This window comes from Juglans microcarpa x Juglans regia, chromosome 3S, assembly GCF_004785595.1.
Source record: "Juglans microcarpa x Juglans regia isolate MS1-56 chromosome 3S, Jm3101_v1.0, whole genome shotgun sequence".
In the NCBI taxonomy this organism is placed as follows: domain Eukaryota; kingdom Viridiplantae; phylum Streptophyta; class Magnoliopsida; order Fagales; family Juglandaceae; genus Juglans; species Juglans microcarpa x Juglans regia.
Window position 1 is genome coordinate 16495395 of NC_054599.1, and position 24187 is coordinate 16519581.

Sequence of the window (24187 nt, forward strand, 5' to 3'; positions counted from 1 at the left end):
TTTCTCTGGATAATGTTCGGACGTTGAATCAATGGAAAGCTAAGCTACAGGCTAATCAGTACGTTGCCTACGATGACTGAAAAAATGTGCAGAAGAGTCATGAGACTCGCACACTAGTTGCACAGCCAGACATAAAGAAGTCCAAAAAAAGGAAATCCATAGGTGACGATGGATCGGCGAATGATTCTTGATCCGAGATAGTGGAGAATAGCACACCTGACCAAGCAGCCGCTGAAGGGCATGGAGCTAGTAAGGAGCAAAAAAGCAATCTGGCTGGTGCAAAGGGGAAAGATGTTTATCCTAAAGGAAAACCAGAAGGCTCCAAATGGAAGTCAAAGAATCACCCAGATGGCAGGAATCCTGATAATGGAAGATCACATGGGGCAAAATAATAGCCAGTGATGCTAGCAAATTAAAAACTTACATGGAAGCAGATGTACAACCAAAAATGAGGAAGCCGCGGGACCCAAGAGAACACCCGAAGGAAGAGAGAGATTTGAAAAGAGGAAAAAGGCCGAAAAAGAGAAAAGACCCCCTGGGGCAAGACGTTGCAGATAAGCTTGACATGCTGATTGAGCAATACAGATCCAAGTTCACACGACAGAGTGATGAGAAAACTGATGGTGAAAAGCAAGGTTCCAGACAGCTTAGAAAATGTACAATTTATAGACGTTCCAACTAATGGCATGTTTAATAATGCCACGACTTCATATTTTTGGTATGTAAAAATAATAATCAACAAGTTGAATTTGATCAATTTGTATAAGACATCACAGATTCTCATGCGCCATTAATAAGGTTCTTTTGCTGAAAATATCTAACACAACGGTCGCGGAATTAACGGCGTACACATGGTTCAACGCGTGTAATTCTCATGCATGCAAAAAATCTACCAGTAAATTCCTTTGTTTTTTTAAACCTCTAACACATTGTTAAAGGAATCTCGTAACGATAGTAAAAATATTGACGTTTTAAATTTGTAAGCAGCGAAAACTCGGAAAGAAAAATGTCAAGAAGCTTGGGGCTTTTGAGTTTTGCGGCCATGGATCCCACCCCCCCCCCCCCCCCCCCCCCCCCCACACACACGGGTTGTTAGAGGGTCATAAAAGAGAGGCCAAGTTTTCAAAAAGAGTCTTTTTCGAAAAAAGCAGTCGACGAGGCATCCTATGTCTCCTTCATTTTCCATTGGACCAATGATTTTGACTCTATTATAGAGCTGACTGAATCCCCTCTCCAGTGTTTCATTACCTATTCTAAAGATATCACCACTAGATACTTAAAGCACAAAAAGTAGCCGCTTTAACAGTCAATGCATCAAAGATTTATACTTTTTGGAGTAAATTACTTTATTTCCAACGCTTTTTTGGGTTAGTAATCAATGTTGTTGCTACAATGGTCTCTATTAGTAAATTTTTCTGTATATTACAAAGCAAAGTTAAAGAAAAATAAAGTGACTTGTTGAATCAGTTCCAGTAAAAAGCAAAGAACGACTACATTGTGCAACTTCGTTACGTTAATTTTAATTATTTACTTATATATCTTTGCACTTATTTTCTGAGTGCAGATAGAGAATGAATATGAGCCTGTAAGCAAGGCATTTGGAACTGCCGGCCATGCATACATGACCTTGGCTGCAAAGATGGCCGTTGGAACGGGTACTGGGGTCCCATGGGTAATGTGCAAGGAAGATGATGCCCTAACCCAATGGTAATGAAAATTATGCTTCTTAAACATGAAACGTATACAAGCTCCAACCATGGTTTCTTCTTATAAACTAGAAGTTATGCTGGAGGGTCCTTCTTGTCACTTGTGATGCCCCCAACTCCTGCTTGGGATTGGGCGGTGATTGAGATGCTGAGACATATAACACAAGACTACACACCCCTCGTGCATGACAGATATATGCTATGCACCTAAGTACTCCTAAAAAAGATTCGGGCTTCACACACTTTCCAAGGCCTTATCCTTGTCTCAGTTGTTACGTCGTTTGAATTCTGCGATGAATTCAAGTATACTCGTGATCTCTCGATCAATGGCCTCAAGTAGCTCCCAGAAGGAGGGCTCGGGCCGATTCGTGGCCATCTTAGGCACAATCCTCTCCGGAGGAGGAGGTGCCGTTCTCTTCTTCTTGGTTATGGTTGCCTTTTACTAAACCTGTCACAATTTCTACCATTCCAGTTGGGGAATGGTAGTGGAAACTACCACAATGAGATTTCGAGAAATCTCAGTACGTAATCACACAACATACCACAGTTAACACAAGCATACACAAGGTATATCATGATATGCATGCATGGACATGTACTTGACTTATGCCTTAACCAGACCTTGACTTATGCACTTGACCATTTTCAAAATACTTGTAACAGAGACTTAAGTTTTTCATAAAAACCTCTTAACTTTTCTTATTCACGTGATTTTATTCAGAACTTGCCTTATCAAAACATATCACAAGATTTACATCGAGTGATCCTTATCATATCACGAGATTTTCATCAAGTAATCCTCATCTTATGAGCTCTTATTCTTGTTCAGAGGGTGGACACAACATGGCTCCCCTCCTTGCACTGCGTGTTCCTGCTAGTTACCGCACCATCAACGGTCCGTACACTGTGACGAATACGTCATAAACAGAGAATCATATTAACTCGACCTTACTTTATCGGGTTACATGCCTTATGCACCCACTAGCGTTAGGACCTTCATCGTTCCGACATCCTTTAAAAAGAATCCATTCGAGGCTCGTCGACTATTCTTCATCGACCCAGGGGTTACCACTCCATTCTTAAGCACTCCTGACTGGACAGAGGAGTTCCACTAGGACATTCTCCCGCCCTAGCACTGGGGGTCGTGATAAAACTTTTTCTTTAAAAATATTTTCATTGAAAACACTATTTGAAAACACTTCTTCCCCAAATGCATGTGACATGAGACTTAAACATGCTTACTTATACTTAGCATATGACATATGAGATGCCGTGCATAAAACAACCAAGCATAACATATTCATTTCATAGCATGATCACATAAACCATGATAGATATAAAAACATGTGCATAGAACCATAAAAACTTGCTTAGGCCGAAACTCATAGGCACAAAAACATGAAGATTCATCACATAAACATATTCCAAACTTCAAGCATATAATATAGAAATCAAGATATCGTAAAACAAAACATGAAATCATAGATTTGTGACTAAGTCCGAAACTTTCAAAACATATTTAAACCGAAACTTCATATTACATAAACCATCAACCTCAAACAAGTGAAAACCAAAATTCATGGGCGTGTTTCATGGCATTTTTATCATAAATCCGAGGCATATAGTTCCTTTCTTAAAGTTACTTAAGATCATATTATCATATCCAAACAAACAACCAAGAGATAACAATCAAAACAATAAAAAATCATGAAAGGATTTACACAATCATATACGAATATTAACCAAGAGTAAGTTGAGTGTATACTTACAAAATCCTCGTAAAGGAATACTAGCAAGCTGTAAATATGAACATACCATATTAGAAAGAGCATCTAAAACCCTATTTCATGCTCTTGAGTGTGTGTGTGTGTTTCTAGGGCATCACTTGGTCTTAAACCATTCGGCTTCTGGGGTTTTTAGGTTAAAACCCCTTAATTTCACTCATAAGGTAAAACAAAACCTAAAGTAGGCAAGAATACATGTGATGGTCGAAACATGGAGGATAAACTCCCCCTTCACTATTTGGCCTCAAGGGTTTCTCTTAGAGACCCTCGGTTATTTCCAAGAAAATAGTAGAAAGTGTGTGTGTTCTATCATTTCTCAAAGTCTAGTGAGATTTGAATGTCATTTTTGAATTGAGAAAAGACTTGTGTATGAGCAAGACTTAGGAGAAACCGAACCTTACCTTGCTAATCCTTGGGTAGTGCCGAAATCCTTCTCTTGCAAGGATCCTCCATGTTTGGTTGGAATGAAAATACAAGAAAATGAGAGAGCTTTCAAAGGAACATGGGAGAATTGTGTGGAAAGAGTGGAAACTCATACAAAATCCAAAAAATGGCAAGGGAAAAGCCTCCCAGGCGTGAGCGCTTCTCTTTATATATGGGACCCTTCACTTCCCTCATTGTTTGTATAAAAACCCTTGAATGTAAGACAAGTGACAAGGTTTCTTCTTCTCCCTCTCTCAAAAACCGAAAAGCCTCTTGGATTTTCCCACTTAGATTGCATTGGGAAGGGGCATTCTTGGGAGGTGGAGTGTTGGACTTCTCTCCTTGGCCGAAAATCCCTTTTTCCCTTTTATGCCCTTCCTTTCCTTTAACAAGTAAATATCTTCTCAAGGGGTAACTTGGTAAAACCATGCATGTCTTTTCCTATTCCCAACAAGAAACTCTTGTTATGGAAGACAAATGGCATTGGGCATGTGCCATAGCCCTAGCCGTCCTATCCACTTTTTCATTCCCAAAGTGTTGTTTCATCTTCCCAATATTCATTCCCTAGGTGACCTTTCACATACCATTAGTCTAGAATGCACTGAGTGACAAGTGGCAAGTGAATGAAATGCTTGGGAGTATGCTAGCCGAGAAACCCTATGGGAAAACTTGTCCTTGATACAAAAATCTCATCACAAAAATCTTCTAGAAACTTGGTGCATGCTTAACACATGGCAAAAGCTAGCAAAATTCGAAATCCCAAAGGCCTCCCTTCAGTTTTCTATGCAAAATTTCTGGAAAGACTCCATATCACTTCCCTAGTCTCCCATTTCCAAGAAACCTACATTGGAACTTGAATTCTGGACAAAAAAACAATGGGCTAGGTGTGTAAGCCCATCTTAGTGCTTTCCTACACCTCTCTTTCCCCCTTAACCCATTTTCAAGACTAGGTTCAAGGTATAACATTCTCAAGACACATAACACTAGCAACTTAGAATTGGATCATGGGCCTAAACCATTGGACCTAAGTTTTCCAATAAGGCAGAAATTCCAAAGTAAACTAGAGCCACTCTTCTCTTGGGCTTAAGTTACTACATCAAAGGTTTCTAAGGCCTTCCAAAGTAACTAAGGTTCCTAAAATACCATGGCAACCTAGAACAAATTCTAAGGGCCAAGCCTAGATAAAACTCGGGCCATCACATCCTTCCCTCCTTAAAAAAAGATTTCGTCCTCGAAATCGGCACCGCAACCATTAATCAAAACACTTATAATAAGAGATACCGGACTGCTACCTCCTCCACAAGCAGCCGTAGATTTTTTAGACGACGTTGAAGATGAGGGCATTTCATCCGCCTTGTAATCAAAATACATATTGACCCATATTTCATTCAACCTATGCGATCCGCAGACGTATCCGAAGTCTCAAAAGGTACAAACTGACTTGCGAATTCTTCCACTGTGCGACTTGATTATGCTTCTAGATCAAAATTTTGCAAATTTCTTCTTTCTTCTTCCTTTGAGCTACTCCACGACTGTCGTTCCTTGTGTGGTAATGCTCGTCGAAAGCGAAGCCTTCCTCGAGCGTCCGCATCCATCACATGAGTGCGATGATGCTCAAACATTTCTATCTGTCTTGCTTGTTTTGTTAACGCCTGCTGTTTTCTTCTAAGGCGCTCTCTGATACTACGTTCTCTTTGTTCTCTCAACTGTGCCATTGAAGAAACAGACATACGCGGGGTCCTTCTAGTTCTTTCCATTCCCTGTTTCAAGGGTTCGATAGGATTACACATGATTACCATACTTAAACTAGCAAGCATGAAACATACAATTTCTCATAGAACAAAGCATTCACGGCATATATATATACACACATCCATATCACACAATTCATGCATACATCAAAGGTTTTAAGTTACAAACAAATGAGGATATTCGCTTCTCATTGTATCCTCCTGTTCCCAAGTTAGTTCTTCGAATTCCAGGTTGTTCCAGAGCACTTTCGCTAGAGGTATCTTCCGATTCCTTAACTCCTGTTCCTTACGATCCACGATCTGTACTTGCCATTCTGTATAAGATAAGTTGGGTTGAAGCTGAATCTCATCGAACTTCATAACTACTGGCCGTTTTTCTCCGAAACCCTTCTTCAAAGTTGATACATGAAACACATTGTGTATTCCCTGCATCTCTGTTGGCAGATTCAATCTGTAAGCTACTGGACCGACTCTTCCGACTATTTTGTAGGGTCCTACGTATTGGGGATTTAACTTTCCCTTCTTGCCGAAATGTACTACTCCCTTCATGGACGATACTTTAAGGTATACCCAATCTCCTACTACAAACTCCAAATTCCTACGTCGGTTATCGGCATAGCTCTTCCGTCTGTTCTGAGCTGCTTTCATTCTTTCTTGGATCACAGTTACTTGTCTCTGAACTTCTTGTAAATATTCGGGTCTTAGCATTTTTCGTTCACCCACTTCATCCCAATACAACGTGGATCTGCATTTCCTTCCGTCTAAAGCCTCGTAGGGTGCCATCTGAATGGTAGCTTGAAAACTATTATTGTAGGCGAATTCCACCAAAGGTAGGTGACTTTCCCAATCATCGTTTAGCTCCATAACGCATGCTCGTAGCATATCTTCCAGGGTTTGGATTGTACGTTCCGTCTGTCCATCCGTCTGAGGATGATAAGCACTGCTAAAATTCAGATGAGTGCCTAACTTCTTTTGCAAACTCTGCCAAAATAGCGAAGTAAAACGGGTATCTCAGTCCGATACTATAGTCTTAGGTACTCCATGCAATCGGAAAATTTCCTTAACATAGAGTCGAGATAGTTTCTCCATAGAATCTGTGTTTGCTATGGGTAGAAAATGTGCGCTCTTAGTCAATCGATCGACTATAACCCATATCGAGTTCTTTCCTGAAGATGTCCTTGGTAGACCGATTACAAAGTCCATAGACACATCGTCCCATTTCCACTCTGGGATAGGCAATGACTGTAGTTCACCTGTTGGTCTCTGATGTTTGGCTTTTACCATCTGGCAGATGGAGCATTTTGCCACAAACTCTGCTACTTCCTTCTTAATTCCATCCCACAAAAACTGGCTTTTTAAATCCCGATACATCTTCGTACTGCCAGGGTGCACTGTGTAAGGGGTGCAATAAGCCTCCTTTAGTAACTTTTCCTTAAGTTCAGCGAGGTTAGGAATTACTTTCTTCCTCTCCTTATAAAAGAGCGTCTCATTCTCCCAATAGAGAAATGTTGTGGCCCTTCTGATTTCAAAATCTTTTGTCGAAGCTTCTCTAGTTTCTCACCTTTTCGCTATCCTTCCAGGATTTCTTCTTCAGTCATAGATATGAACTCCTGTACTACCGCATAAATGGCATCTCGCGGCGGATCTCCAATCATTCGGTTCCTCAATCTTGCTAAAACCGATGGTAAATCTGTCTGAGTCTTGCGACTAAGTGCATCAGCTACAACGTTAGCCTTGCCGGGGTGATATTTAATCTCACACTGATAATCACTAATGGTCTCCACCCATCTTTGTTGCCTCATATTCAGATTTTTCTGACTAAACAGATACTTTAGACTTTTGTGATTCGTGTACACTTCGCATTTCTCTCCATACAAATAGTGCCACCAAATTTTTAATGCAAAAACTATCGCTGCCAATTCCAAGTCATGGGTAGGATAATTCTGTTCATGGTCTTTGAGCTGTCGCGAAGCATATGCGACGACCCTTCCTTCCTGCATTAGGACACATCCCAATCCCATCTTAAAGGCGTCACTGTAGACTACGTAGGGCTTATGAGGTTTTGGTATTGCCAATACTGGGGCCGAAGTCAACCTCTTCTTCAATTCTTGAAAACTCTTCTCGCATTGGTCAATCCATACATATCTAGCATTCTTTCTTGCCAGTACCGTTAAAGGACTAGAAAGTTTGGAAAATCCTTCCACAAACCTTCGGTAATATCTTACCAAACCGAGGAAACTACGTACTTCATGAGCATTAGTTGGCCTTTACCATTCCGTTACAGCATCAATCTTGGTAGGGTCCACTGCCACTCCTTTACTAGAAATCACATGTCCCAAAAATTTCACTTCACGGAGCCATAACTCGCACTTACTAAGTTTGGCATACAACTGATGTTCCTGCAATGTTTCCAGTACAATCCTCAAATGCTTCTTATGCTCTTCCTCATCATGAGAGTAAATCAATATGTCGTCTAAGAATACCACTACGAAACTATCTAAATATTGCTGAAAAATCCGATTCATCAATTCCATAAATGCGGCAGGGGCATTCGTCAGCCCAAAAGGCATGACTAGAAACTCGAAGTGTCCATAATGAGTTCGAAAAACAGTCTTAGAGACGTCTTGCTCCCTGATTCTGAGTTGATGATATTCAGATCGTAGATCAATCTTTGAGAAAATTGCAGCTCCTTGCAACTGATCCAATAGATCGTCTATCCTTGGCAAGGAATATTTATTCTTAACAGTCACCTTATTCAAATCCTTATAATCGATGCACATTCGAGGATTCTCATGCTTCTTCTTAACAAACAAGATCGGTGCTCCCCATGGTGATGAGCTAGGTCGAATAAAACCCTTTGCTAGAAACTCTTCAATCTGCACTTTTAAGCTTTTTTAATTCTACTGGGGCCATTCGATAGGGTGCCTTATGCACTGGGGCTGTGGTCGGTTCAAGCTCAATTAATTTCGTCTCTCGATCTGGAGGTAATCCAGGTAGTTCATCAACAAAAACCTTAGGAAAATCCTCAATCACAGGGATTCCTTGGATTCCTTCAGTTCCTATCGTTACGTCCCTTATCATTACTAGATAGACATTGTCCTCGTTCACCAAACTCTTCTTGACTTGTTCTGCTGTTACCGTAAACAGATCAAGCCGAACAGACTCCCCATATAACAAATCCTTTCACATGCAGGCAGATTGAACACTACCTCCTGCCTCCGACAGTCTATCTGGGCGTAATGCCTAGACAACCAGTCCATTCCTAAGATTAGATCAAATTCCATCATGTGAAAAACAATCAAATCCACGGTCATTTCCAATGGGCAATTCTTAACTATACTTGTATAGTCGATTACCTTCCCGTTGGGGATAGCTACTAAAACCTTCCAAGACATTGGCTCAGCCTCTAGCTCACATCGTCGTATGCATCTATTAGAGATAAAAGATCTCGAAGCTCCAGAATCAAACAAAGCATATACCACGTACTGCTTCAATCTAACTTTACCTAGAGAGATAACTATGATTACTCAAGATTCCCAAACACAAGCTATCTATAATTAATGCAAAGTTGGAAATGTTACTAGTAATCACTCCCGCGTCTGCCGTCTCATCAACTTCTAGGTCTACTTATCCTGGCGTAATAACATAGACCTTGGCTTTTGCTGCACTCTTGGGTTTAGCGTTTGGGGTTGACATTCCTCCAGGAGTAATTTATGGACAATTTTGGATCATATGGCCAGTTTGACCACATTTGAAACACGCTCCTGAGGCCTTTTGACATTCTCCACTGTGCCTTTTCCCGCATTGGCGACAAGGTGGTGGAGTAATGGGTGCTGCCTTCCCAACTACCACTCCCTTTCCTTTGCTTGGGGTTACCGGGGCCTTTCGCTTCCCCGTATTACTTCCTGATGAGTAAGGAAATCCCATTTTCCTATTCGCTTGAGCTTGTGCGATTAGTCTTCGTTGCTCCGCCTTTGCTATCGACGCCACAGTGACCAATTCCTAAAAATTTCCTATCTGTAGACATGCTACTTGGTTTCGGATACGAGGTTGCAAACCGTCCTGAAACTTCCTTGCTTGCATCTTCTTGGTACTGATCAGATGAGGTGCGAACCTTCCCATTTCCTTAAAACGAGCGGCGTATTGATCGACCGTCATATTCCTTTGAGTCAAACTTGCAAATTCCAAAGCCTTTTGCTGCTTAGCCGTCTCAGGAAAGAAACGGTTGTCAAACCCTGTCTTGAATCATTCCCAAGTGAGTGCGGTCAAACTTCCCAATTCTTGGGCCAAAAGCTGCCGTTTGGTTTGCCACCAAATTCCAGCTTCTCCCTGAAGCATATGACCAGCGTACTGGACATTCTGCTCCTTAGAACATCCACTAATTTCGAAAGTTCTTTCTAAATCCAAAAGCCACTTGTTAGCCTTCAAAGGTCCTTCCATTCCAACGAAATTCAGGTATCTATACACTATGAACTTCTCGTAAGTACATCCTTGCTCTCCTCTAGGCGGTACTTATCTAGCGTTTTATCCTTGTTCCACCTGAGTACGCACCACTTCAGTCATCTGGCGAATAGCTTCAGCTATAGCCTATCCCCCTTCCATTGGAGGATTCCCAGTCTCCTGATCCCTGCCTCTCAGAGATGTATTCTCACGCCGGTTTCGGACCATAATTTCCTTCTTCCTGAAAATGCACAAAACCAGTGTGGCTCAGTCCCTTCCTCAAGGAAAATAACCTTTCTTCCCTTAAATTGGCGATCTTATGGGCGTAGTTGCTAAGCCTAAAGTTATAAGATCCAAGCCTAAGACTACAGATCTCAAGTCTAGTTAAAGGTACCATGCATTCCTAGGACAACGTGTGGGTTTACCCAGAGACGTAATTGCTCTGATACCATACTCTGTGGCGCCCCCAGCCTCCACTTGGGATTGGGCGGTGACTGAGACTCTGAGACATATAATACAAGGCTACACACCCATCGTACATGACAGATAATATGCTATGCACCTAAGTACACTAGTAGTATGCAATAACGTAGCAGCAGAAAAAATTAATAAAAGTCGGATAAATTAAGCAACATGATAAACAATTGCAAAGCACATGGCACCATAAACTAATTTCATAACCCAAAACATTGTCCAAAACGTAAACATAGGCCTTAAAGGTATAATATCCCAAAAAGCATGAAGCATAATTTTAAAATTCTCAAAACACGGGATTCCCTCAAAAGCAACATAAATCCACAAAAGTTAGGCATAAATGTTGTTGCCTTTTTTTTTTTTTTTTCCACAAAATACTTAAACTCCCGTACTCCTAAAAAAGATTCGGGCTTCACACACTTTTCCAAAGCCTTATCCTTGTCTCAGTTGTTATGCCGCTTGAACTCTGCGATGAATTCAAGTATACCCGTGATCTCTCGATCAATGACCTCAAGTAGCTCCCAGATGGAGGGCTCGGGTCGATTCGTGGCCATCTTAGGCACAATCCTCTTTAGAGGAGAAGGTGCCGTTCTCTTCCTCTTGGTTATAGTTGCTTTTTACTAAACCTGTCACAACTTCTACCATTCCGGTTGGGGAATGGTAGTGGAAACTACCACAATGAGATTTCGAGAAATCTCAGCACGTAATCACACAATATACCACAGTTAACACAAGCATACAAAAGGTATATCATGATATGCGTGCATGGACATGTACTTGACTTATGCCTTAACCAGACCTTGACTTATGCACTTGACCATTTTCAAAAGACTTGTAAGAGTGACTTAAGCATTTCATAAAAATCTCTTAACTTTTCTTATTCACGTGATCTTATTCAGAACTTGCCTTATCAGAACATATCACAAGATTTACATCGAGTGATCCTTATCATATCACAAGATTTTCATCAAATGATCCTGATCTTATGAGCTCTTATTCTTGTTCAGAGGGTGGACACAACACGGCTCCCCTCCTTACACCGCGTGTTCCTGCTAGTTACCACACCATCAGCGGTCTGTACACCATGATGAATACATCATAAACAGAGAATTATATTAACTCGACCTTACTTCTTCGGGTTACATGCCTTATGCACCCATTAGCGTTAGGTGCTTCCTCGCCCTGGCATCCTTTAAAAATAATCCATTCGAGACTCGTCGACAATTCTTCATCGACCCAGGGTTACCACTCCATTCTTAAGCACTCCAGAGTGGACAGATGAGTTCTATTAGGACATTCCGCCGCCCTAGCACTTGGGGCCTTAATAAAACTTTTTCTTTAAAAACATTTTCTTTGAAAACACTTATTTGAAAACACTTCTTCCCCAAATGCATGTGACATGATACTTAAACATACTTACTTATACTTGACATATGATATATGAGATGCCATGCATAAAACAACCAAGCATAACATATTCATTTCATAGCATGATCACATAAACCATGATATATATTAAAGCATGTGCATAGAACCATAAAAACTTGAAACCCATAGGCACAAAAACATGAAGATTCATCACATAAACATGTTCCAAACTTCAAGCATATAATATAGAAATCAAGACATAGTGAAACAAAACATGAAATCTTAGATTTGTGACTAAGTCTGAAACTTTCAAAACATATTCAAACCGAAACATGATATTACATAAACCATCAACCTGAAACAAGTAAAAATCGAAACTCATGGGCATGTTTCATGGCATTTTTATCATCAATCCGAGGCATATAATTCATTTCTTAAAGTTATTTAAGATCATATTATCATATCCAAACATACAACCAAGAGACAACAATCAAAGCAATAAAAAATCATTGAAGGATTTACACAATCATATACGAATATTAACCAAGAGTAAGTTGAGTGTATACTTACAAAATTCTCGTAAAGGAATACTAGCAAATTGTAAATCCAAACATACTATATTAGAAAGACAATCTAAAACCCTATCTCATGCTCTTGAGTGTGTGTGTGTTTCTAGGGCATCACTTGGTCTTAAACCATTCGGCTTCTAGGGTTTTTAGGTTAAAACCCCCTTCATTTCACTCATAAGGTAAAACAAAACCTAAGGTAGGCAAGAATACATATGATGGTTGAAACATGGAGGATAAACTCCCCTTTCACTATTCGGCCTCATATATTTCTCTTAGAAACCCTAGGTTATTTCCAAGAAAATAGCATAAAGTGTGTGTGTTCTATCATTTCTCAAAGTCTAATAAGATTTGAATCTCATTTTCGGATTGAGAAAAGACTTGTGTATGAGCAAGACTTAGGATAAACCGAACCTTACCTTGCTAATCCTTGGGTAGTGCCGAAATCCTTCTCCTGTAAGGATCCTCCTTGTTTGGCTGGAGAGAAAACACAAGAAAATGAGAGAGCTTTCAAAGGAACATGGAGAATTGTGTGGAGAGAGTGGAACCTCACACAAAATTCGAAAAATGGCAAGGGAAAAGCCTCCCAAGCGTGAACCCTTCTCTTTATATATGAGACTCTTCACTTCCCTCCTTGTTTGTATCAAAACCCTTGCATGTAAGACAAGTGACAAGGTTTCTTCTTCTCACTCTCTCAAAAACTGAAAAGCCTCTTGGAGTTCCACACGTAGATTGCATTGGGAAGGGGCATTCTTAGGAGGTGACATGTTGGACTTCTCTCCTTGGCCGAAAATCCCCTTTTCCCTCTTATGCCCTTCCTTTTCTTTAACAAGTAAATATCTTCTCAAGGAGTAACTTGGTAAAACCATGCATGTCTTTTCCTATTCCCAACAAGAAACTCTTGGCATGGAAGACAAGTGGCATTGGGCGTGTGCCATAGCCCTAGTCGTCCTCTCCACTTTTCCATTCCCAAAGTGTTGTTTCATCTTCCCAATATTCATTCCCTAGGTGACCTTTCACATACCATTGGTCCATAATGCACTAAGTGACAAGTGGCAAGTGAATGGAATGCTTAGGAGTATGCTAGCCGAAACCCTAATGGCAAACTTGTCTTTGATACGAAAGTCTTATCACAAAAATCTTCTAGAAACTTGGTGCATGCTTGACACATGGCAAAAGCTAGCAAAATTTGAAATCCCAAAGGTCTTCCTTCAGTTTCCTATGCAAAATTTCTAGAAAGACTCCATATCACTTCCCTAAACTCCCCTTTCCAAGAAACCTACCCTGGAACTTGAATTCTGGACAAAAGAACATTGGGTTAGGCGTGTAAGACCAACTTAGTGCTTTCCTACACCTCTCTTTCCCCCCTTAACCCACTTTTAAGACTTGGTTCATGGTATAACATTCTCCGGACACATAACACTAGCAACTTAGAATTGGATCATGGGCCTAAACCATTGGACTTAAGTTTCCCAATAAGGCCGAAATTCCAAAGTAAACTAGAGCCACTCTTCTCTTGGGCTTAAGTAACTACATCAAAGGTTTTCAAGGCCTTCCAAAGTAACTAAGGTTCCTAAAATACCATGGCAACCTAGAACAAATTCTAAGGGCCAAGCCTAGACAAAACTCGGGCTATCACATATCTTTTTTGTTCTCTTGCATTCTATCAATGTTAAGATTTTGCTATAAACACAAGTAATTGTTCAATTATTTGTGAATTCTAGCTAATTTGTGCACTGGCAAATAAGCTTTTTCTTCCTTGTAAACACAATTAGTGTACGATGAAACTCCATGGCAAGCTACCAAAAGCTGATGAAATTCTATTTGTGAGAAAAATGGGAGAGTGAGCCTCTCTCTTCAGCTTTAGAAGTGAAAAGTTCAAATCCATCTTTCTCTAAATCTTGATGACAGATAAACACGTGCAACGGTTTCTATTGTGACTGCTTCTCCCCAAATTAACCTTAACAAACCCACGCTATGGACTGAGGCCTGGATTGGCTGGTATGGTTTACATCCACCATCACTTCCGAATCACTTCCCTAAGACATATCAATTTTTCTTGAATCGCCTTTTTAATGTTTACAGAATTTGGTGGCCCCATTCACCATTGACCTGTTGAAGACTTGGCATTTGCAGTTGCTCGGTTCATTCAGAATGGAGGCTCCTTTGTAAATTATTACATGGTTAGTCACTCTTCATAATTACACGGCATTCAACACCTCTTCAAAGTAGTACACAAAAATGTTTCAATGTTATTCTCATTAATTACCATGTAATAAAGGGAGATGATTTATATTTTAGGGTCCTAAAAATTGAATACTTTGAATGACAAGCTGATGGAAATGTTTTGGCTGATTCTCTTTTAATTTCCCAGAAAACATCATATCTAGCCTATATTCTACTTGTTGGGCTTGTTTTTGTGGAGCCTAGTTTATTTTTGTGGCTGCCCGATTTGATGGCTTGATCCAATAAGGGGGTCGGGGGGGGGGGGGGCAAAAAAATTTTTTGACTCGGTTTTAGCTCTAAAACCAGTATGACCTGATCTTTAATTAGGGTTTCGCCATATATATATATATATTGTACCATGAGAAATGATATTTGCAGTCCTAGTGTGTGTAAGCCCTACACACTTTCTTTGAAAAAAATGAAGTCTACTATTAAAAAAATAAATTTTTCATGTGGATCCCAAGTTTTTCCACTTTTTTTGAAGAGGGTACGCGAGGCTTGCACACTCTAGGGCTGTATCTAGTATTACTCATTGTATTGCCGCATAGTGTATTTGACTTTCAAGAAAATAAAATCATTTGCAGCTCCGTAGGCGTAGACACGTTAGTGAACCACATAAATTTGTGTTCGTGTGTGATTGATTTCATTTTTCGCTTACTTTTTCTTCTTATCGTTCCTAATACTATGAAGTCTAAGACCATAATGGCAATTCTTTAGTTCTCAATGTTCTTACTTTCACTGTCCTCATCTGCTAGTAAATTAACATTATCTCGTGCAAGAAGTATTCCAGAATTTATGCTTTCTAGGATCTGATCCATTCCATTTATGCATTACATCTATAAATAACGACAATGTAAATTTGGAAACGATTTACGTGATATTCACATTGTGTTTGGCAGTACCATGGAGGAACAAACTTCGGAAGAACTGCAGGTGGCCCTTTCATTACAACCAGCTATGACTATGATGCTCCAATTGATGAATTTGGTGAGAATCTTGTGACAGTATTATACCAAAGGAAACTCAATTTATAAACTATTTTTTATTTTATTTTTTTACATAATCAGAGAATTAATCAGTTTGTCAGATTGTAACTCATAGTTTAACCATAATAATTTGATAGGCTTCATAAGGGAGCCCAAGTATGGCCATCTGAAGGAACTCCATATGGCTATCAAGTCATGTGAGCGAGCTTTACTTAATGCTGACCCTACTATCACATCCTTGGGAAATTATGAAAAGGTTTGTCATATCCTCTATCCAAAGGGTTTGGGAAATTACTGCTTCTGGTTATAGGATAGTGTCAAATTAATTTCCTTTTTCTTTTTTCTTTTCCTTATATCTAAATCAGATTGACTATTAACATTTCGCAGGCACATGTATTCTCTTCCAAGTCAGGAGACTGCAGCTTTTCTCTCAAATTACAATTCTAAGTCAGTTGCCAGGGTGACTTTCAATAACAAGCACTGCAACTTACCATCCTGGTCCATAAGCATCCTTCCTGATTGTGAAAATGTTGTCTTCAACACCGCCAAAGTAAGTGAATTGACTGTCGAAACTACTAGATTCATCTTGGTTTTTGCTATATTTTCTTGACGTTCTGTGTGAAGCCTGAAAATTTGACTAACTTTAAAATTAACTTTAAAATATGCAAATCATTACCACCATGATGAAACATGATTTATCCAACAATCTTAATTCATTTTCCCAACATTAATTTTCACTACAAACAAGTGTAGGCCAGTTCAAATGTGATAAGATATTTTTGTCAGTGTTTTTATTTCCATCCTATTGACGTTTATCATGCATGCTGAGATAGTGAGATGCACAACCTTTTCAGGTTGGAGTTCAGACATCCCATGTGCAAATGTTGCCTACAAATGTTGATTTTTCTCCATGGGATACATTTAATGAAGACATATCCCTGGCCGATGATGATTCAACAATCAGTGTCATTGGTCTCTTGGAGCAGTTGTACGTCACTAGAGATGCTAGCGACTATCTCTGGTACACAACCAGGTGAATTGAATCCTTCTTAAATTTCTTTTTCACCCTAATGTTAAATATCTATACACATTGATAACATTTTTACCATTAAAAATTGTCTCCAGCGTTGGTATTAGTACATCAGAACCATTCCTGCATCAAGGCCAACGCCCAACTCTCACTATGCATTCAACTGGCCATGTTATGCATGTCTTCACTAATTGGAAATTTTCAGGTACATCATCGAGTTTCTTGATTTCAGAAAGCCAGAAAATACAACTGGATTGAACTTCGTTACTCTATGAAAAAAAGAGGGGAAGAGAGAGAGAGAGAGAGAGAGAGAGAGAGAGAGAGAGAGAGAGGTTCAACTTTTATATCATTTTAATGATTACTAAAGAATTGTGTTTGATCTAATGATAGGCTTGGCTTTTGGGACTCGGAAGAGCTTGAGATTTACTTTCACAGGGAATGTTGACCTGAAACCCGGAACAAACAAAATTTCACTACTCAGTATAGCTGTTGGATTGCCAGTTAATACTTCAATCCTCACTTTTATTATGACTCTGATAGATCAGTACCAGTTAATATTTCAACAGGTTATTATATTGCTTGGCCTAGTATGTCCTTGTGGCTTTCTTCAACTGATCCTTTCTTTTTGGTCCTGTTGGTGTTGAAGAACAATGGTCCACACTTTGAGACGAGGAACACAGGAATCCTTGGACCAGTTGTCATACATGGGATAGACCAGGGAAATAGGGATTTGTCCTGGCATAAATGATCATACAAGGTCTAAGCATCTCACTTCCGCATATTTTGAGGACTTGCAATTATTTGATGAGTATCTACCTCACATGTGTATCTTTGTACAGGTTGGGCTTAAAGGAGAAGCCATGAATTTATGTAAGACCCAGCTCACTGCCATCCATGCACGTGGTTCACGGTTCCATAAACTGTCGCACTGGTTCACACCTTCGTCGCTTATGTTCACGTTCTTATTTCCATTTTTATGCATGTACGTGTATCCTTTTCCTTTAGGTTTTATCTCTTTACTATTTTTATCTTATATATATGTTAAACATCTTCAATCCTAGACTAAGCGCCGCTCATTTCTCCTCTTCACAGAAGGCCATCGTTTCCCTGCAAAACACCAAACCGAAGGCTCGGTTTGCACCTAGTAAACTGCCACCCCAAGCCATTCGGTCCTCACCCTTCACCGTGAAACTCAGTCCAGACCTCACCATCGTGCTCAACCGTACAAAGCTGCCGCCTAGCTTCCCTGTGGCCAAGCCCTGCCTTCCTCTATTTTGGTAGTCGAAAACAGAGCAGTTCAGCCCCTTAAGTCGCTGCAATCTCCTCTTCTGGAAGCTCCTCCTTGCGGTGATCCCACAGAAACTGCCGGCGAGGACTCCCCATCACCCCGGTCTGCCGCACGCCGCCTCAGTTTTTCCCACGGTAAGCTCACGCCATTTCCAGTTGGGGGTCCTTTTCTCTCGGTCTCTCCCTCGTTCTCTCACCGTGTGCCTCTCTCACTCGTCTCTCTCTCTTGCTCTCCCAGCCAGTGACCAAGCGCCACCCCCATCCACCGTAGCCAACCATCAGCTCCACACCGTTGTGCCCCCACCTCTCCGTAAGTGCTTCAGCTGCACTGTATGGAGTTTTCTTTTTCTGGTGTACACATGTATATATATATATATATATATATATATATATCGGTAACTCACGTTATTCTAATAGTAGGAATTATTATTACCCTTTTTACCCCTTTTAGTATCTCCTTCCAGATTTATTTGTTTTGGGTGTGTAATTTAATGAGTTTATATTATGTACTTTGGGTTTGAAATCATGAAGATATTACGTGGGTTGTAGAGTATGTTTTTATTTAGACGTAGACGTGTGGAGTTATATTGTTAAGTTGGTTTTTGTAAGAGACTGATATTTTTTTTACGGAATATTTATTATGCAATTACTGATGAAATTTTTTGAAGTGAGCGGTAAGTACAAAATCTTATTTTTGAATCCTTTTAAAAGAACATTTTTTTATTATTATTCGAACACAAGTATGATTTTCTACTTATGATGATTTTGATATAGTTATATTATTTAGTATTATAAATTATAGTAAGATCTCTATCGTAAATAAGTTAGAATTAAATGTTTTAGTCGAAGTTATTAAGTTGGATATTGATGAGTTAGAAAATGATGTTGGTATTTCAGGAATAATGAGAATTTTTGGGTTTGAGGAATTAAATAATGGATTATTTTAGAAGTTTTAGGCTTGAATATCGAAATACGAGATTTATCGGAAATTTATGGAAATTTACGTGATTATCTTGTAGGTGAAGATTAATATTTCTTTAGCACTTTTGAGGAAATTTTTGAAAAGCTAAGAAGTTCAGGTAAGCGGGGTTCCTATGTTAGGTTTATATAAATTATTGAGACTGAGGTTGACTTTCTAAAAACTTTGCATCTTTTGTGATGAAATGAAAACTTGAGAAAAACCAATCTCGGTCGTTTATTGGCATCACTCATGAAATTTGTACGATAAAGGGAAAATATTTTCTGACATGCATTGTGTAGACATAAGCGAATATGAAAATTGAGATTTTTATACATGTGATATGAAATTTTTTTTTGGATATGTTATTGATCATCTAAAAATGATATGAATGTGTTCGGCACGTGGTTTGATATGATATGGATATGAAAAACCTTTGGCATACTTATCTAATTTGATTATGATTCTGAATATGGTTCTGATATGATACTGGTTCACGTGATATGGTTGGTACCACCATGATATAATATGATATGAGTGCACCCACTTTGGAAACAAAGTGGTCTTTTTACGTGTTCTTTCCTGTGTGCACACTCGGGACTCCGAGATTGAAAAAGGGGAAGTTCACCATATGACACTGCCTGGTTTGGCCACTGGGGATAGCACAACCCTACTACGAGGGTTAAACATAGTATATGATATGATATGATATGATAAGATAAAGAAATTTAGTTATGTTATGCCAAAGTGTTTTTGAATATGAAACAGATCTTTAAATATGAATAGCTGATTTTGAGTATGAAAAGATTTAAAAGTCGCTCTGATTTTCTGATAACACGTTTTTCTGAGATCTGTATATAAAAATAAAATGTTTTGTTTCTGCATACTGAAATTTCTGAAAAATGCTCATGTTTACATACTAGTATATGTTCTCTGCTTACTGAGTTGTTGATAACTCACCCCTTATTTCCACAATATTTTTCAGATGATTTGAATGTTCCAGTTGAGGATCAAGAATATGGAACATGGGTGAGAGGAGTTAAGAATGATGGTTTAAGCATAGAAGGTTTATATGAGTATTGAGGATTTTTATTCAGTAAGCTTGTTGTGCTCTGATGATGTGATTAGTTGAGAGGTTGATATTTATATTAGGACTTTGTATTGTCTTAGAATAATTATACTGGAGTATTTGATGTGAATTAATGAGTATTTTGTGCGATAGAGAAAAATAAGAGTATGTATTATGTGGATGGAAATGATTTTTAGGTGACATGAGTTAACTCTCCGGACCCTCGGGGACGGGGCGTTACAATTTATGTTCTCCTAACTCTATATCATCACTTGATTGGATGCAAGGGTCCTTAGTGGCAGAGAAACAACAGCCTCTAACATGGTATAAGGTATGGGAACGCCAAAATGAGTCTTTGATATAAACATTTTTTGTTTCTTTTTTATGGGGGTAGGCTTGTTCTCTCATTTTTTTTTTTTTTTTTTTTTTTTTTTTTTTTTATAGAAGAGCCGAGATCACCTGTCCATGAGTGACCCCTTCCCAAATTTTATTAATAGCCCTCACTTTTGGCGAAGGAATACCGTGGTTATAGACCGACACCTAGTATTACAAAAAATTCCGCTCCCAGGTGTCAAAATTACCAAAAAAACATCAAATTAAAGACTTACTAAAAAGGACAACCAAGCAAAAACTAATCCTATAAAAAAAACCACAAAAAACCAACAATGTTAACCCAAAAAATATAACGACATAAACACTTACCAAACCAACCTAAAATACCGCATGAACATGACGCTAACAACAACGCAATGAAGGCAAACCCAGGGTATCCAAACGGATTAAACCACGAAGCACCCTAGGCACCTCCCTAAAAAATCTCCACTCAGAATTAAGACTCGACGCATCACTCCGGGCCAACCAATCCGCAGCTTTATTTCCTTCTCTATAAACATGACGAACTACGCACACCATAGAATCCATAAGAGCCAACGTATCTTCCCAAATTTCTTCCAAGTACTACACACCACACCTTCTCCTATTCCACCACGAAATCACCACTTGAGAATCTAATTCAATTTTCACAAAATTAATCCCCAGTTCCTTACAGGCTTTGAGTCCCTAAAGAACAGCTAACAACTCCGCTCTATTGCTGGTTCCGACTCCAATATAAGAACTAAAAGCATAAACCATAAGACATCGATCGTTCCTAATGATACCGCCCACCCCTGAAGAACCTGGATTACCAAGACTACTCCCATCTGTATTCAATTTAAACCACCCTTGAGCTGGCTTTTGCCAAACCACTATCTTTAATACTTCCTATCAGGAACCAATGCTGGAATATTCAATGACTGTAACACCTGAGATTCATGTGTAGAACATTTGCTAACCTTTTTCATATCTCGAACTACTAATCCCATCCATCTACTAATAGAAAGCCGAACCGAAAAAATAGACTGAAGCCTTCCCTCCATACGTGCAGTACATCGTCTACACCAAATATGCCAAATAATAATAGAAGGTAGAAGCCCCACTATTATTCCCAGCTGAGAATTAGAAGATGCCCGTCGAAACCAAATTTGCACCGTCTCCCTCCAAGTAAGACCAAATACCAAAAATAGATCCATAAAAATGCCATATTGCCGATGCAAACTCACCTGTAAGTAACACATGGTTTTGATCTTCATAATTACCTTCATCACAACAATCACAACGAGAAACTATCTGGATCCCAATGCGCCGAAGACGATCATCTACGCTTAAGGCCATGTTTCACACTTTCCACATTAAAACTGAAATTTTAAGTGAAAGTAACTTATGCCACACCCAAGGATGCCACTCCATACTAGATCCTTGTACTCTAATGTAATCCCAAGCGGATTTAGTAGAAAAATTCCCAGTCATTCTTCATCCAGATAAAGACATCAGAGCCTCCCTTACACCCAGCCAAAGCCTCAACAATATCCTCCACATTATCCTGACCAACCAACGTACTCAAAAACTCCACATCCCAACTATTGGACAACTTACACTCTTTAACTTTCAACATCGGATTACCCACTATCTGGAACTCATCAATTAGAGGGCCCCCATCTCTCCATTTGTCATACCAAAATAAAATATTACCATCTCCATTTGAACCTGCAGACCCATTTTGATGCACCGAAAGGAGAGAAGGCCTTGGCTTTGGACATGAGTAGTATGGGGAAGGGCCAAGTGTGGATCAATGGGGAGAGCATGGGAAGATATTGGAATCTCAATGCTAATGGTAATTGCAGTGGATGCACTTATTCTGACACATTCTGGCCTACAAAGTGCCAATTTGGTTGTGGCCAACCAACTCAAAAATGGTACGGACTTTCTCAAACCTCCTCCACGAACAAGATAAAAGTAAAGATTAAATGATGGTATATTGCTAGTTCATTTCTATCTACTACCATGTGTTCAGGTACCTTGTTCCTCGGTCATGGTTGAAGCCAACTAAAAATCTGTTGGTAGTATTTGAGGAAATAGGTGGAGATCCCTCTAAAATTGCACTTGTAAAAAGATCAGTTACAAGTATCTGTGCCAAGGTATCCGGGGATCACTCAAACATTAACAACTGGCATATTGAGAGAGATGGAAAATCTGAAGGTCTAGACATGCCAAAGGTTAGCCTACATTGTGTTGGCGGGCAGTTCATTTCTGCAATTAAATTTGCAAGTTTTGGAACTCCATCTGGGACTTGTGGTAGTTTCCAGCATGGGACCTGTCATGCCCCAAACTCTCTAGCTATCTTTGAGAAGGTACTCGGTCTGCTCTTTAATTTCTTCAGTCCACTTTTGTCGAGCATTCAAATTCAATTTGTAATACCGTTTAAACCCAATCCTGATTCATGTTCAATCTCGAATTCACTTATATTCGGCTAACAATAGATTTGCTCTAAAAATGAGAGGAAAAACTCAAACTTAAATAAAGCAAATAGGAAAATAAAGGAGCACATATGGTTGGTAGCTTCAAGTTGGAGGAGAAGTGGGATAGGAAGAGGGAGGTCTAGCTGCCCGAAATAGGCTCAAGGAGAGAGATAATGAGAAATGATCAATTTCATTTTTAGAAAATAATATACACATGAACAATATAAATTGATGTTGAAAAAATTATATATTGCATCCTAAAATTATTGTTTGGAAAATATAATATATAAGGTTATAATTAGAACCATCATAATTGAACTTGAAGGGGCAATTTTTTTGAAGTGTGCCCCAAGAGTCAAACGAAAAAAGGTTATGGGGGCACCAGTCAACAAACGCTTTTACAGTAAAAAAAGAAAAGAAAAAATAAAACAAAACAATCAAGCGAGACAAATTCTCTCTTTGACTCTCATCTTATTTTTATTTTATTATATAAGATGCAATTTATTTATTATTATTAAATAATTTTTTATTATTTAATAATATTAAATGTATCCTTTTTTATATACTAAGATAAAAATAAGATGTTAATGTAATATATAACATTACTCATAATTTTATTTAATAAAAATTATATTATTTTATTTTTTAAACTAAAATTTTATATTATTTAAATAATATAAATAATGTACTATAAAAATAATTTATTTTAATTTTTATCATTTACACAATCCACATAGGCTTGGAGCTCTTACAAGTAGGGGTGATACCCACCCCCTACGGGGCGGGGCCACCCCTCCCCCGCCCCCCGCCGCCGCATATGCGGGGGTGGGGAATTTCTCCCCGGACCCCGCCCCCGCATGGCGGGGGCGGGGTCCCCCGTCCGTTGGGCCGGGGTGCGGGGGTGGACCCCCACCCGTCCGCACCCCCCGCCTCCATACTGGGCCTTCGGCCCAGTATATTTTTTTGGGCCCTAAATGGCCCAGAATCGGTTTTTGGGCCACTTTGGGCCAAGAATTTGTTTTTGGGCCATTTGAGCCCATTATTTAGATTAAAAAGTATATAGATTTAAAAACAGGAAAATATATATATATATATATATATATAGAATCATAGATTGAACTATTACGCTATTAACTAATTAAGTAGTAATCATCACTAAGGTAGTAAGGCACTATGCTAAAATATTTTGTTCACAATTATACAAATTAAGAGAACTAATAAACTATTACACTATTACAAACTCCTCTAAAAGAAATAAATATTACAAATTGTACAATTAACTGTT

General features: G+C 39.1%; 1 pseudogene; it reads left to right on the forward strand.

Moving 5' to 3' along the window:
- Window positions 1-240: 240 nt before the first annotated feature.
- Window positions 241-22917, forward strand: LOC121258727 (annotated as a pseudogene).
- The last annotated feature ends 1270 nt before the right edge of the window (window positions 22918-24187 follow it).